The sequence below is a fragment of the Acinonyx jubatus genome, chromosome A2 (assembly GCF_027475565.1).
Source record: "Acinonyx jubatus isolate Ajub_Pintada_27869175 chromosome A2, VMU_Ajub_asm_v1.0, whole genome shotgun sequence".
Taxonomy (NCBI): Eukaryota; Metazoa; Chordata; class Mammalia; order Carnivora; family Felidae; genus Acinonyx; species Acinonyx jubatus.
Window position 1 is genome coordinate 129,283,121 of NC_069383.1, and position 17,122 is coordinate 129,300,242.

Below are 17,122 nucleotides of genomic sequence, written 5' to 3' on the forward strand. Positions count from 1 at the left end.
CTCTTTGCAGCCTCAGATTTTATCTCAATTCTACTCCATGATATACTCTTGCTTTTATCAGCAGAAAAAAGTTCCTAAATAACCGACTAGTTGGATTACTGCAACCTTTGCTCCCCTTCTCCAAATATATACAAGAACTACCAATGCTCAAGAAAGAGGTGCCCCCCCATCAACCACCTCCAAATGCCAAGGGAGCCCTTGGCAGAGAGGCTTCAGACTGTCTGGGCTCCAGATATTTCTAGGTGACACACACAGCACTAAGGACATGGGTGCTTCAAATTTTAAAGCCTATTTTATAGGCTCCTCATGTGAATGTTTTCACTTTTTTAAAAAAAATCAACGGATATTCCCTTACCCAGTCTTTCCTGAGGTGGGACTCATCGACTGATTTAGAGCAATATCAATGTTCTCTTTCAGGAGTACTAAACAGTAATGAACAGAAATCTTGAGGTAAGGTCCCTTCTGAGCCCACAGAGATGTAAGCGCCATTCAGAGAAGGTATCAGCCACCGACATGGCCTGGCCTTCACATCACAGTGACCTCCATCAGCCTGAGAGCTGGTGGGGAAGGGGGGGGAAGGGCAGTATCCCCAACCCATGGCTGGCGGAGGATGCAACTGGGCTCTTCCACACCCTCCAGCCCAGGATCCTCCGCATGCTCTTCTGTTTAGAGAGAGCTAGTCAGACCCCATTATTCATCAGAGTGTCCTAAGAAGATACAAGAAGATAAAGTCCTCGACTGTGCTAGATACCGGAAGGAAAAGAGCAGCCACAAAATGAAAACTGCCTTTTTTAGCTACGGTTAAACATTTTTTAAAAAATCACATGCTTTTGCTCCCCATACTATAGCTAATGAAAGGGGCATTTAACATCCAGTGGGAAAAGCAGGGGTTTTATAATTTCATCAGCAATTACTACAAAGCTCATTTGTAAGAGCTTGGCGAATCCTCATTTATTCCGACCTCGAGAACCAACATTCTTTGGGGTTAGAATCCAGGGACTTATTCTAATCTTGAATGTTCTCCCCAGTCCCTTTAAGAGGAAAAAAAAAAAAATGAGCTTCACATCGACTGACGCATGACATTGTTCCAATCCAAAAAAAAAAAAAAGTGTGCAGGTTGAAATCATTATAACATGTCATAAAGCATCAGTAATGGCCACTCAGCAATAGCTAAACCATTTTTAAGGTCATAAACAAGCACATAAAGTGTGCTACACTAATTTATTGGAAACATCCTCTTTAAAAGAAAGGGTCACAAAGGGCTCAGGCTCAATCACATTGCTCTCCTCACGCCAGCCGCAGAACTTACATATGACCTTTGCAATTCCCCTTGCAAATTCTTTCAGCACTTGGGCATTCCACTTTCAAGCTTAGGGGGAGGTGAGGCAAAGCTATAAAAATCAGCAGCAGGAACACTGGAAAATGCTGGAATAAGATGAATGCCTTTCTCACAGAAGAAATGCAGGCACTATTAATTTACAGAATCCAGTGCAAAAAAAGGCAACTAGTCAGACCTCCTTCACCACTTATAGTTTAAACCCAGAAAAGCAAAATCAGACTTACCCTGGGAAGCCATCCTATAGGCTGACTCAGAAAAGTAGCCTGTTGACAAGCCAAAAACAGCTACAAACCAATGCTCCAAAAACTCGCTGGGTTTAATCCTCTCATCCACCTACTAACCCCTGCTACTACGTATGCATCTGGCTTTTGTTAAAGAACTTCTGCAAACGTACAGTGGATGAGTAATCATTCAGACTTCGTAAAACATGCCAAACCCATCACTAATAACACTAGTTTCATTTACTCATCACATTTTTGAGTCCTTTATTTTATTTTTCTAAGCAAAATTAGTGTTTTTTTGCTGATGCAAATTTCCTGCCACTATAGCATGCACTTACTGTCCAAAAGGCAGCAGACTGCCTGGTGTGTACCTAATTTTCTGGGGGTCCTTGTCAGCAGTGGGTAATGTTGAAGTAATAAGTAAAGGCACAGACTGCTTGACAAAATATCTTTTAAAATTAATAGTACCAAAAAAATAATAATATCACCACTGTTTTCCCAAATAAATAAAACCTCCAGCCAATTCTTTCTTTTTTCATTGAAAAAGGCAATTGTTTTGCTATAAAAATTATTAGAAATACTGAAGAATAGGAAGGATAAATTGATCCCTCACTGTCTTCCCATCTAATCCCTGTTCTTAGAGGTAATCACTGGCCCAAAGCTTTTTATATGTCATTCCACAAATTTCTACTTACATACTATGCCTGTGTATTCACACACACACTTCAAAGAAACTCTTGGGGACTGGTAAGTCTTGGACACCAGAGTTTTCCAGATTTTATAAAGAGAACAGTACACACACAGTATAATATCCCCAGTGGGATAGGGCAATAGCTCATAATCAAGTGCATTAATATTTCTGCTGGAAACATATGAATATTAAACTGAGACAATAAAGATGATAAATAGCCTCATGTCATTTCAGGTCAGCTAATTCTGCCAAATGAAGTAAAATTTAAAAAAGAAAAAAAATGCTTCAATATTCAGAGATTTCTGGATTTCAGAATTGCGGACAAGGAAGTTCACGGGATTTCTCCCAGTTACCAAATTTTGAAGACTTTCCTTTTTATTCCAAATGTTTGTGATAGGAAATTTAGAAAAATATACATAAATTTAAAGTCACCTGTAAAATCCCACCACAAGAAGAACTGAGTTTTATTTACTAATGTATCAACTGCCTCCAGGGAGCACAGACTTGGTCCTTCATTGGGCAGATTAAAAAATTCAGCCAAATGTAATTCCTGTTTTCATACCAGGTAGAAAGTAATGCCTGTTTTAAAAACTTAGAAGGCACTATGCTAACAAAGGTTGAAGCAGGTATTAGTTAGGTGGACGTGTATTATCTTTTAGGCTACTCAGCACCTTTTAAGACACTTCCTGGGTTTGGGGGAATTCCTCTTCTTATGAGTTCAGAGGGAGACAGAGACAACTTCCATGGTGAAAGCCAAGGGCTCACTTTCCCAGACTCCCTTGCAGCTAGGGTAAGACATGTGCCTTCCGTTCCACCAATCAGACATACCTGGGCCACACTGTGCAGACCTGTGCTCTGACAAGGAAAGAAACAGCTACATCTGGAAGGCATAGGGGTATAGGATTTGGCTGTATGGTTTAATGGTCTGCCTCAGTCAGGTCAATGTTGCAAGCTACAATGTGTGCACCCAGAGGCAGCTACATCAGTGTCCTTGTTCTATATAGTGTGCTGGGGCGTAGTTCCTCACTACTCAGCCTCAGGCTGCTTCACTGGCCTCCCAAGGGTCCCAGGCTCCCGAATATTCTGTGTAATAAACTCTTTCTACTTAAACTGAACCAAGCTTAGCTGTCTGTTGATACAGTGAAGAAATGTGCTACAAGGAGGAAATCTCTTAACAAGGCAAGGCAACACGATGTAGTGGAAAGAAAACAGAGCTAACTAAAAGCCAAAGATAGCAGCTTTCAAAACTGGACTCATATCCCCATCCTATACCAACTATCTCTCAGAGCATGGGCAAGCTTACTATTTTCTTTGAACGTCAATTTCCCTATCTGTAAAATAATAATACCCACCTTGCAAAACTGTTCAGGAGAAAGAAATGAACTTTTTCATTTATTCACTCATTCATTCATTCAAACACTTCACTGACCTTCGACTATGTGCTATATACACTATGCTCAAATATCAGGTACTAGAGTGCTCAGATGTAGCAAATAAAACTACCAGACATCAAATTGAACTTGAGTTTCAAATAAACCACAAATAGTATCTAGTATAAGCAAGTCCCACATCTGGGATATACTTATACTTTAAAATGTTCTATACTGGGGACATACTTACATTAAAATATTATGTTCTGCTCTGAAATTCAAATTTTTCTGGTGCCCTCTATTTCACCTCTCCTATCGTCCACCTCAGTAAAGAGTTGCGCACCCAAGAGACAGAGTCCTTGTAGTCATGGACCCTCAGTCTGCTACCAGGGAGTGGGGGGGAGGAAACCAGACAAGTAACAAACAAGCCAACAACTACACAGTATAAATAGAGAAAAGAGTTACAGAGGTAATAATTTGAGCAGTAAGATGGACATAAAAAGGGAAGCATATTTAATTAGCAGGGTTGTTAAGGAAAGCCTTGTCTAGGAAGGTAACTCTGAAGGAAGGATCGTGCTGAAGACAATTAAACACTTGCTATTGTAGTAGAACACCCTGCACAAGGCCTAGGACACGGCAGGTGCTCAATAAATGTTTATTTTGATCCCTGGGAGAACCAGGATTCTACCTCTCTCACTTACCCGACACTGGCCCTGTACCTTCGGGGCTCAGGAAGATGACAAGAAGGGGTAAAAACTGACCACCAAAGTCCGCCCCCTTCAGAAGGTACGGAAGCCACCATTTCTCTACAACGTCATGAGAGACCCCAAGCCACAGCTTCCCAGTCCAGTCCAGTCCTCCTGAATGCCTGGCTCACAGAGACCACAACAGATAAGAAAATGATAGTTGTGTTTTCCAATCACTGTATTTTCACAGCATTTGCTAGGCAGCAATAGTAACCAAGTGTTGGCAAGAACGGGGAGCTTCCAGACCTCACAGACACTGCTGGTAAACTGTCGTGGGAGACTGTCCAGCAGTGCTTAAGAAATCTGAAAATAGATGTTCCCCATGTACCACCCAGGCTTCCATGGCCACTGGCACTGTTGCAGTTCTGACTGTTACCAATTCCTATGATATATCCTTCTCTCCCTTCTCTACTGGATTTACAACACCCCCCTCTACCAACTATGCACACAGTCCCCAGGTGAATCTTTCTAAAACCTGCCTTTCACCATGCCATTCTGCTGCTCAAAAAAAAAAAAAAAAAAAAGGTTTAATATATATACTTAATAAACCTTTGCTGATTGATCGATTGTAAGATTCAAATCTGGGGAGTTTTACTAACCTGTCACTGAGGGGAAAAAAGAAAAAAGAAAAAAACAAACAACTCATGCATTCAGAGGCTTACAGGGCAGCTCCTTGAAATGCCCTCCAAAAAAATAAAACCTTTGCCAGAAATCATGACGGTTGTTGCATACATGGGTGGAAATATGTCTCAGGGGAACATGCAAGTTTCCTACTGCTATCTGCTCAAAGAGAATGTGGCACAAAAGGCTGAGTGCTGTATCATGGTGACAACCACCGTGACACTGCACAGCAGAGGGAGTTTCAGCCCTGAAAGGTCTTCCAAGGCTTGGCAAGGGAGCAAGCACGGAAGAAGAAGAGGCAGAGGAAGAGGTGGAGGTCGAGGTCGAAGAAGGGACAGGAAGAGAAAGGAAGACAACGCTTACTCTCCTCTACGGTCTTCTGCTAACGCCCCAATCTTTGATGACTCTCTGGAACGGTATCATCAGTGGTGGTAATAAAGGGTTGGGAAAAAGCATAACAACTCCGACAAGTGCCATTTACTCTGTGCCTGCACATGCCACGCATGATGCTGAGCCATGACATGCTTGTATCTTTATCAGCATTACTGCAACCAATATTTATGTCAGGTCCTGTCTAATCTACTTAACAAGCCTCATCTCATTTCACTCTCACAGCAACCTTGCAAGGTCATATATGTTATCACCCCCATTTTACAGATCAGGAAGCCAGGGGATAGAAAGGCCAGCTAACTTGCCTAAGGTACTGTCTATAAATGCTTAGAGAGTCTAGGGTCCAGTAAGATGACATAGACAGCAAAACTGAGCAAGACAAAGATGGAATATTGGAAACTTGGAGAGAAAAGTAAAGAGATGCACTGAAAGCCAATTTACGGCAACATAAGAACTAAGATCCACGAAACCATAACCTATGGGAGGGAGTACACACAGAGCAACATGAGGAATCTCAGCTGAACAGGCCAAATTTAAGCTCCATGTGGTACACTCTGAAGGGGAGAGTCAGATCCCATATTCATTCATTTATTCATCAAATATTTAATGAACACCTACTATGTTTATTTCAGTCCTTGGGGGAGTCAGGACATCCACCTCTCTTGCTTACCCTACCCTACACTGGCCCTGTCCCTTTAGGGCGCAGAAAGATGACTGAGGGGTATAAACACACCACCAAAGCCTTCCTCCTTCAGAAGGTATGGAAGCCACCATCTTTCTACTATGTGCCAGACACTGTTCAAGGTGCTAAGGATATAGCAGTGAGCAAAGAGGCAAAAATCCCTGTAGAGTGCCCACGGACAACAAATTCAAGAAATAATTAAGCCACAAAATATGTTAAAGGAATACAAGTAAGGCAGAGCAAGAAGCATCAAAAGGACCAAGTCAGGGCCAGGAAAGAGATACAACTCTACATCCACCAGTCAGGGGAAGCCCAGAGGATGACATCTGCGCAAAGGCTTAAAGGAGGTGAGGAGATGAATTCTGTGCGTGGTTGGAGATGATACATTCCAGATGGGACTGTGCCTGGCACACGGGAGCAGCAGTGAGGAGACCAGTTGAGCCATTGCAGAAAAGCTCAAGGGAGGAAACAAGAGGAGATGAAACCAGATTAAATAATAGGGGCCGAACTATAAATTGCATGGGAGGCCCCTGTTCGCCAATGATTCGTTAGCTTTGGGGGTCATAAATCACTTACAGAAGCTGATGAAAGTTGGGTGACTTACTCCAGAAAAGTACACATCTACAAAATGCTGTCCTAATTTCAGAGGGTCAGTGCCTCCCCAGTGCTACACTCTAGACTATCGGGATTGGAACACAGTCCTGCAGAAGACCATAGTCCTTCCTGCTGAACCAAAGAAATGTACCCAATTGAACTCTACATTTAATGGCATCCCAAAAGGAGACAGCGATTCAGGACAGTGAACACCAAGTTCCTCCAGTCTCTGAGGCTTTATTTGTTCCACTGTCCTCACCAATATGGGGAAGCCACGCTCAAACATCAGTGGCCCTAGGGGAAGCCACCTATATCTGTCACCTGGGGACTCTTACTTTGTCAACAATAGCATTCAGACACAAAACCACATCAACAGTGATCGTAATATCCAAGGAGAGGAAAGTATGCATCAGACAGGCATAAGTGGAATTGGATGACACTTGGGATCAATCAACCACCTCATAGTTCATGTGTGTATGCATATTTGTGCCTGTATATACATGCATATTTATATGTTTTAATTCTTTTCATATAAGCTATGAGAGCAGGATTGTATACCTGTTTTGTTACTGCTGAACTCCCAATCTTAGAACAGTACCCGCCACACTGTTCTAAGAGATGCTCAGTAAATAATGGTTGAATGAATAAATAAATCCAAAGAATACTTCTTTGCAAATCACTCCAGGAAACAAGAAGAGCAAAATGACACCATTAAATGGAAAGAACAGTTATGCTGGAAAGGTTAGGGAATATGACTATACTAGGGATTAGTAAAGTGACAACATAAGCCACACTATTCCACATCATATGGAATGTCACATGAAATATTAAAAATTATACCACCTTTCTGCCACAGTAACGCAGGTTTCTCACCAATGCTTCCCAAATCAATCGTGTTACCAGTTTCGTTCTCTTCCCAAATCCATCATAGACCAATACTTTTGTAAAAAGTAAAATAAAAATGAATTCTTAGCCAAATGGAAAGAAAAAAACAAAACACACACAAATATGCAAGCCCAAGTTTGTATCAGATTCAACAGACCTAAAATTACTCTGTTCAGTTGCTATAAACATCTCTAAACACTCTAAATTTCTGTTCTTATCTCACTGCAGACCAGCAACACAGCTCATGAACTAGTCCAACTCATGCGTCACACTTAGAATAGCATGAGTCTTAGATCACACATGCACGTGCACACACACACACACACACACACACACACACACACACACACACTGGAAAGTCCAGTATTCAATGCAGATGCAAATATTTTTGCTCCATCTGATAATAAAAAAATTAAATTCTTCTACCTATTAAAATTCTGTCAAATACTTATTTTGACTTTAAAGTCTATCCATGATGCTCACAATATCAGACTCCAAAAATATGTTAATATATTTATTGATTATGACTTCCTCCCAATCATCCCAAGATTTAAAAAGAGATATCAGGATCACAATGTTCATTTTATAATAGGTCCTACATTTAGGAAAATAATTATTGTAGGATTGGTTTTAGGAACCTAAGTACCATGGTGACTTTCATCCATTTCCAAAATGTAATCTTTATATATTTATCTTCTTTATTTATATATCTGTACCTTTATAGAAACACATTTATTGTATAAACTAGTATGATGAGGTTTTAAAAATGCTAATAAAATGATGTTCACTTGAACCACAGTGTTTTCTAGGTTAGCTAACATTCTGTACTTGAAAATTATCCTATACAACCTAAATAAAATTTGATTAAATATAATTTATAAATTAAATATATGACTTCCTAAGAAGAAAACAGTTGCCCTTTTTTCCCCCATTAAAATAGCTCCAGGTTAATGAGGATGCTAGCTAATCTTCTTAAATTATCTTTCATCTAAAAAACAAAACAATCTTTTTTTTTTTTTAACGTTTATTTATTTTTGAGACAGAGAGAGACAGAGCACGAACGGGGGAGGGTCAGAGAGAGAGGGAGACACAGACTCCGAAACAGGCTCCAGGCTCCGAGCCATCAGCACAGAGCCTGACGTGGGGCTTGAACTCACGAACCGTGAGATCATGACCTGAGCCGAAGTTGGACGCTGAACCGACTGAGCCACCCAGGCGCCCCCATAATCTTTGAAACTATATAAACACAATCCTGAAAGCTCTAGTCATTCACAAAGCTTTCTTAAGTTGGAATGAGTTCATGATTTTCCTCAAAGGCCAACTAAACATCCATTCTGGAGAAAAGCATTCTGGAGAAAAGCAAGCAGTCCATATGGGCTGACTGACTAGTTAGCTAGTACTCATGCAAGTAATCCTAGTTTTAGGTCAACTATAAATAAAAACGAGACTATTTTTTAACGTTTTTATTTATTTTTGAGAGAGAGACAGAGCGCAAGCTGGAAAGGGGCAGAGAGAATGAGACACAGAATCCAAAGCGGGCTCCAGGCTCTGAGCTGTTGGCACAGAGCCTGACATGGGGCTTGCACTTGTGAACCACGAGATCATGGGAGGTTGGATGTTCAACCGACTAAGCCACCCAGGCACCCCAAAATGAGGGTATTCTTGATTATATTTATAACATGAATTTCCTAGAAGGAGAACTCAAGACCATGGCCTTCAAGCTTCATAGAGCTTCTATCACATCATCTGGCAGAAATAGTAAATATGTACTGAATCCAAGGATAAAACTGAGATTCCTCATTTTTTATAGGCTGCTGAGGTCACTGATGCTCAGGCCAACTTTTGTAAGAAAGCTGAAAGTCACTGGGGAACCTGGGCCACTGACTTGCAGCCTACGTCTTCTGTACATCTTGGGCATTGCCTGTTTGCTGGCATGGAAGTACATCAACTGATGTGCAGGCCCCCCCACCCCCGCAAAAACAAAGAATAAAGCTGTTTAATAAAGCTGACAATGGAAAAAAAAAAATTGGGAGCTATATATCCCAGAAACCCTATCTACTAAAGCGATGAAATGTTGAAAACCTGACTCCGCTGCCCCTTCTTGCCACGTCCCTTCCTACTGACTGCTCCTTCCAGGAGGAAGGTATTTCCCTCCCACTGGTACCAGGCTTGGCCACTGACGTGTTATGGCCAACGAGACGCGCGTACAACTGCCATGTGCCACTTCCCAGGGGGAGGTTCTTCTACGAGCCAGCGTGTGATTCCACCATTTCCCTTTTCCTTCCGTTCGAGACAAATACGTTCCAAGTAGGTGCCGCTCTTTACGTCTTAGTTTGAGAACGAAAGGGACACCGAGCACAGCCACTGCCAGGCTGAGATTATTTTCTAAATCCCTAACATTTTGCAGTCGTTTGTCAATGCGGCAAAACTTGGCCGACACAAGGACTGACTGACACAAGGACCTTCTCCTGGTGTGTATCCAGGTCTGTAGTGTCTGTTGAAGGCTTCATGGTAAAGCTGAGTTTTCTCAAGTTCTTACTACAGGAACCAAGTGACAGTGGCAGGGCTGGAGAAGGACCACGCCATCAACCGCAGGCGGCCTATAGGTTAATTCGAAAGAGAGGCTGAGGAGGAGCCATACTGGCATTAAGAGGCTGGCGTGAGGTGAGGAGGAGGTGAGCCAAGACCGTGGCAACAAGGAAGGACACCGGCAAAATTATACGACATAGGGCTATTTGCTCAATTGTCTACCTCTATCCACAGTCCATGAATTCCAATAAGGGAGGACCCTGCTTAATGGAATGTTTTCAAAAGTGTAACACGCAGTGATGGCACATGAAATGTTTTTGATGGTGAAGAACCACTCTCGAAATACTGCCACAAACTCAAGGATCTTGCATCTTTGGACGAGGGAAAGTAAAAGAAAGTGAGCTGATTAAATGCGAAATCAGAAAAAAACGTTAAGTAAACAGCAGAATAATGGTGAACCTATATGGCAAAAACTGAGAAGATTTAGGGATGAGTGAAGTCTGGTAAAAAGTCTGTTCTTCAATCTCTGCCCCTATACCTGGATTATAACAGGCAGATAAAGAGTGGAATAGAGGAAGGGAGAGGGAAGAGAAAGAAGATTCAAACAAAGCCTGTGCACGCTCTGAAGAAAAAACAAGAGAGAGAGAAAAGAAAAAAGAAACACTATGTAAAAGCAATAGAATACAAAAAAGAAATTGCATGGGTGCTTTGCTATAATTTACAAAAGTTTAATTTAAAAAAATAATAGTGGGGCGCCTGGGTGGCACAGTCGGTTGAGCGTCCAACTTTGGCTCAGGTCATGATCTCGCAGTTTCTGAGTTCGAGCCCCGTGTCGGGCTCTGTGCTGACAGCTCGAACCCTGGAGCCTGCTACAGATTCTGTGTCTCCTTCTCTCTCTGCCCATCCCCACCTTGTGCTCTGTCTCTCAAAAATAAATAAATAAATAAATAAATAAATAAATAAATAAATAAATAAATAAGTAAGTAAGTAAGTAAGTAAGTAAGTAATAGCAACTTCCATTCTGTGAGTACTCATTTTATGTCAAGCGCTATGCAGATCATCCAGCATTTTATCCATTTCTTTCCAAAATCATGCAAGACTGGAGTTCATATGCCCATTACAAATGAGGAGACACACTCAAGAAGGTAAAAAAACTTGGCCAAGATCACACACGATTAATAGTTTGTCCAATTCCAAGCTTGTGCCCTTAAGCTCATACCTGGCAGTCTTTTCATACCCAAACAATTAAAAAATAGTAACAACAATGACAAATGTTCATAGCTGCAGTATTTGTAAATGCCCCAAACTAGAAAATGCCCATCGACAGTAGAATAAATAAATCCCAAAAGATTCATACAATTAAATACTATAGCACTGAAAACAATTGAACTACAACCAACCACAGCAACACGGATGAATTTCACAAACATAACCATGATTAATAAAGGCCAGGCACAGGTGAGTAGTTACTGTCTGACTATAGGATATTCCATTTCCAAAAAGTACAAAGCAGGCAAAATTAACCAATGCTGTTAAGAGCCAAGATGGTAGCTACCCTTGGGAGAGTTAGCGACCAAATGGCACAAGAAGGGAGTATCAGGGGTACAAGGTAACGTTCTATGAATTAGACTGCATGCTGTAAACAGAAGGCCAACTTATACAAAATTCATCATGCTATACACTTATAGTAAGCGCACTTTTCTCTACATATGTTACACTTCAATAAAGTGTTTTTTTTATTTTTTAGGTAATGTTTTGTTTTGTTTTGAGAGAGAGAGAGAGAGAGAGAGAGAAAGCATGAGTGGGGGAGGGGTAGAAAGAGAGGGAGACACAGAATCTGAAGCAGGCTCCAGGCTCTGAGCTGTCAGCACAGAGCCAGCCCCGAGGCTGGAACCCATGAAACGTGAGAACATGACCCCAAGCTGAAGTCGAACACTCAACCAAATGAGCCACCCAGGAGCCCCAATAAAATATTTTTTTTAATTAAAAAAAAATGATTCACATACTCAAGGCACTTTCTGGTTTGTCCTTTTCATGTATTTAGATTCAAATATTCTTTAGTAGAGTGCGTACTATATTTTCTCAAGCTTTATAAATCTTAAATAGGAAGAAAAAATACATTAGAAATTTAAAAGGTGGGAGTCAGGGAAAAACAACTGACTAGGGATCAAAAACTCTGTCTTAGGGTACTCTTTCATTCCCTACTAGGTGCATACTCCAGAGCAAGGCATTCAGCCTCACCTGTGGTCAGTTTCCCCATTACAAGACTGAAGGGATCAGACCAGAAGATCTTCATGGCACCTCATTCTGGTCTTTTCTTTTTCTCTGAGTCCTACACTTGCCATTATCACATTGCTGCAGCATTCACACAGAAAAGGGGAACAAAAGAGCAACCGCTTGCAAGCTTATCACATGATTCTAGGGTAGAAGGAAACAAGCTTGACATGTACCTCTATCTCATCAACACTGGATTATCGATGTAGATACTAAGCGCTGCAGACAATCCCCAGAAACAGAATTACCACTCACCAAATGGGTCCTATCAGCACCCTTGTTCATATATTCTTTTTTTTTTATCTTAAAGTAACGACTTTTTTTTTTTAACATTTATTTATTTTGAGAAAGAGGGAGAGAAACAAAGAGAGAGGCTGAGAGGGAGAGAGAGAAGGTCAAACAGGCTGCACACTGGAGCCCAATGCAGGGCTTCAACTCATGAACTGTAAGATCATGAACTGAGTCAAAACCAACAGTTGGGCACTTAACCAATTAAGCCACCCAGGTGCCCCTTTATGTATTTATTTTTTAAGTTTATTTATTTTGAGAGAGAGAGCTTCTTCACACAGTCTAAAGCTCCCACGAAAAACAGAATGGCCAATTTATCAGACAAAATCTTTCGTGGGTGTTTTATTCTAGAACCAAGAGAACTACTAACCTCCTCCTGTACTACAGATAATTACAAATTTCCAGAATTTTGTAAGATGTGTTCATTTGATCAAAAGAATGCAGAGAAATACACAGTAGCCTATGCACTCTTATTTCATGCTCCTTTGTATAAATCCAATAGGCTCTCTTACCAACTTGTTTCTTGCATTGCAAGCACAGAACCTAAACTATGAGATGAGACCCTGTATTAGACAGAGTCCAAACAGGAGAGAGAAACGGCACAGTAATTTCAACAGAGAAAGTTTCATAGAGGGAATTATGAGTTATAACGAGAAATTAATAGGAACAGAACCTTTAAGAATATAAGATACAAGGAGCAGCCACACCTCTAGGGCTGAGCCTCAGTGCCGAAGGGACAGCCTTCCTCCCCAGGGCTGAGATCCAGGTTCCACTGTGCTCCCGGCAGAGAGGGAAATTCACTGTGGTGTTGCATGTGTGGAACTCACTGGAATCCATCCTCCAGCTTGCCAGGGAAAGCCGTTCCCCACAGAGGTGGCTCGCCAGAGGCACACTGCTCCAAAACTGCCCAAGTAGGGAGGTCAGAGGAAGCTGCAGGCTACTAGAGGCAGCCCTGGTCACCAGGCACTACAGGAGCCTGGCACTGGAGAAGCACCCTGCCACAGGGGCTGGGCGAGAGTAGAGGCACATGCAGTGCAGGAAACAATCACTAGAGATGTCTCTCATGCCACAGGAGCCAGGGGCTGGAAAAGCCAGCAAGGAAAACTCCTTCCTCCTACAATGTCTCTCCAGGACGCTCTCCGAACAGTGCTCCACATCATGCCAGCTGGCAAAGGAAGAACATTCACAGTCCATATCCATTGTACAGAACAGACAATGGAGGATGACTCTGAACCTGAGAGACAATAAACTGACAACCAGCACAGACCCTACAGCAAGCAGTTACAGTAAGTTCTAATACCCCGATACCCCACAGGCCTGCCACAGATGTTCACTTAATCCTGTGAGAACTACCCCAGCTACAGATGACACCACTGATAGACGGGGAGGAAAATTCTCGTGTCAATAGGCAAACAAACAAGTCTGACAGCACAGAGAATAGCACTACTTCTGGGTCAGGTGTGGGGTTTTGGTTTCCTGGGATACATCTCAATTGTCCCCTCCCCTGATTTGTACTAAGTCACTGTATAGACAGCCCTCAGCCTGGCACCGACGTTGATAATACCAGTATTCTAACAAAAGAGGACAGACTTTGAACAACAAATCGCTCACTGGGCCATAAATAATGTTGCTCATATTTTGACCTTCGCTTAGCCATTTACATGAATGTGGTCACTGTTTGTAACAAGATAATTTCAGGCCTGTGTATGTGTCAGCCATGGCCTTTCGTCCAAGCTCTGGTCATTCTGCAACCAAAAATGCAGGCTGGAGGGCATATTTTAAACCAGAGAAGAAATCACTCAACTACACATATGTTCAGGATCGTGGGGTTAACGATCAGGTAGAGTCACAAAGGATTCCAATAACAGGAAAGACCCAAGATGATGAGAATAAACATTTGCCAAAACTCACTTTGGCAAAGCTCAAAGATGCAGGGCCGGGGCGGGGGGAGCTTAGGATTTCTAAAGTTCAAAACCCAACTGTATGCTGCATACAAGCAGCGAACCTGAAGTAGAAGGACACAAAAGAGCTGACTGAAAAACAGAAGGATGGAAATAAAGAGAACTTGTGAGCACCCATCTAAAGGGTTCAAGAAGCCCAGGCTGAATAATTTCAGTTCGGGCCAAAGAGCGACTTTGGCAAAGAACTGAAACAGAAAATGAGGAAATCACAGGGAAAAGCAAATAAGTGTTTCTTCTGTTTGTGTGTGGGCGTGTGGGGGGTGAATTCAAAATCCGGGAAATAACTTAGTCACCACTTCACAGCACAGTCCACGGAAGGAATAACAGAGGACGAGACACACAGAACTGCCTTTGGGATTTTTTCTTTATCTCACACTTGGCTGCTTTGTCTCCCCCGAATTCGTTTTCTTATTTCCATTGGATCTGGTCAGGTTTGGCCTTTTTTTTTTTTTTTTCCTTGACAGGAAGGTAAAGCTCTTTTCTTTAACTTTATTTCCCCAGTTATTTAGAACAATGCTAGGAACAGAACAAATACTCATGAAATTTTTGTTGGGTGAATTTTTTAAAAATCCAAGAAAGGAACTTTTTATTCAATTATATGCCTAATATCAAGTGTCACAACAGCAAGCACATTCTAAACCAAGGGTCAGCAACTACTTAGGTAAAGGGCCGGGTAATATTAGCTTTTGGCTTGGTGGGCCACATATGGGCTCTAGTGCATGTTTCTTGTCTTGTTTTGTTTCAATGGTTGAAAGCAACTATTAATTATAAAACCATTTTTAGTTCTATGGCTATATATGGAACAGGTGGCAAGCGGGATGCCAATGATGGCTTACTAATTCCTACCGTACAGTATCATATACAAACTCAGAATGCACACACACATACACACACAATCAAGAAAAGCTGGCTTGTACTTTTGTCTTCATGGATAGATTTTTTTTTCCTATTCTAAGTGGGGAATTCAGGACCTAGAATTAGCTTCGATGATGACCTCCTTATATTTTGTTTTAACTTTTTCCATCTATATCTAACTGGATGCTATTGAAGGAAAAAACTAAATGAAGGGTCCTGAAACAGGAAAATGCACAGTGAGCAGGTTACAGCACTGCTCCGGCGAAGGTGCCCCGAATCCAGGCTTCCACACAGTCTATGCCATCTCGCATTGTTTCCCCGTACATCTTCCCAATTAGATTTTAAGTTTCAGTAGCCTCATTAGTTTTTCAGGCTTTATGACTCAAGCTTAGGGGTGGGGGAGAGGGCAGCGACTCACAAAACAAAGACTTCAATGTCTCCAGCAGCTGAGAAAATTCCAGCATTGTCAGGGTAGATACTATTTATAACCCGTGTAATGTGTACGCTCCTGAATGCATTTTCTACGGAGAATATCCGACTTACGCCTCTGAATTTCTGGCTTTAGCGATGGTGAAGAAGTCAAGCAACTAAGAGTCTGACGAATGAAGGGGGGGGGGGGGGGAAGAACTCCTTGCAATTGTTATTTTCTGACATCCGGCATCATGTGATAGAATTAAAAGGTTCCTGTTTTTGACTCACCTTTGACAAGACTCACTGCTATGAGTTTTGAGCCTAAGTTACTGGAAAAATATGGGGTCGGAAAATATCCTACAACTAGGCTGATAGAAAAAAAAGTTGTGGAAAACTCCATTTGACTTTTTTCCAGAAAAACACATACACACACACACACACACACACACACAAGAATCAATGCCAAGCAATGTTATTGAAGGTATATATACGTGGCCTATAATTATACACATATTCTGTGGTTATGTTTACTCTTTTCTTTTTTACACAAGAGTGGGGTTCTCTAGGAAGGTACCTTGACATGATGCTGCCCACAGTGCAGGGGGCTGGGCAGCCCAGCACCGCAGCAAAACTCTGCAAGGACTGATTACAATGGACTCTGCAAGCTTTGCTCATTACCTCCATTCCACTCATGGATCCCAACCAAATTAATTTTCTCCTGTGCCAATTCTATCACATCCCCTGGGTTTACAAAGAAGTTTTACCAGGCCATCAGAACCCAAAAGGGACTGAACATTTTTGTTCTGGAAGAAACTTGAAATAGAGCTTAAAAATAAAACAATGAGAATGAATTTTTAGCTTTGCAACGCTCTTTGTTTCTTGAAATTTCTTTTAAAACTAAAAAAAAAAAATCCTACTCTTGCTTTTATTGCTACATTTAACCTGCAAGTTACTTAGAAACTCCAAGGGTTTTATTCCAAATTTGACCTGACGTATTTCAGAATACACAATCACATCGAAGTGTAAGTTGGACAAAGTTTATCAGGACACCCCTGGTAAAGATACTCCCTCAAACAACAATGTCCAATAGGAATATAAAGTGAGCCACATATATAAGTTTAAATTTTCTCATAACTGTTTCTAAGAAAAACAAAACAGGTGAAGTTAATCCTATCTAATTTAACCTAAGGCGCCCAACATACTGTCTCAACATTAACCACTAGTAAAAACCAGTATTTTACATTCTTTTTTTTTATATATTAAAC

At 41.4% G+C, this 17,122-nt stretch overlaps 1 protein-coding gene across 11 annotated transcripts in view; it reads right to left on the bottom strand.

Annotated features, from left to right (window-relative positions):
* MITF (melanocyte inducing transcription factor) overlaps positions 1-17,122 on the bottom strand; it is a 220,998-nt gene that overhangs the window by 127,524 nt on the left and 76,352 nt on the right. For 2 of the 11 annotated variants that reach the window (XM_053219072.1, XM_053219073.1), the window contains exon 1: positions 1,564-9,029. The exons of the other annotated variants lie outside the window; for them this stretch is intronic. The gene's annotated coding sequence lies outside the window, so the exon portion shown is untranslated. Of the gene's footprint in view, positions 1-1,563; positions 9,030-17,122 lie in introns of those variants that run through there. 11 annotated transcript variants of the gene reach the window in all.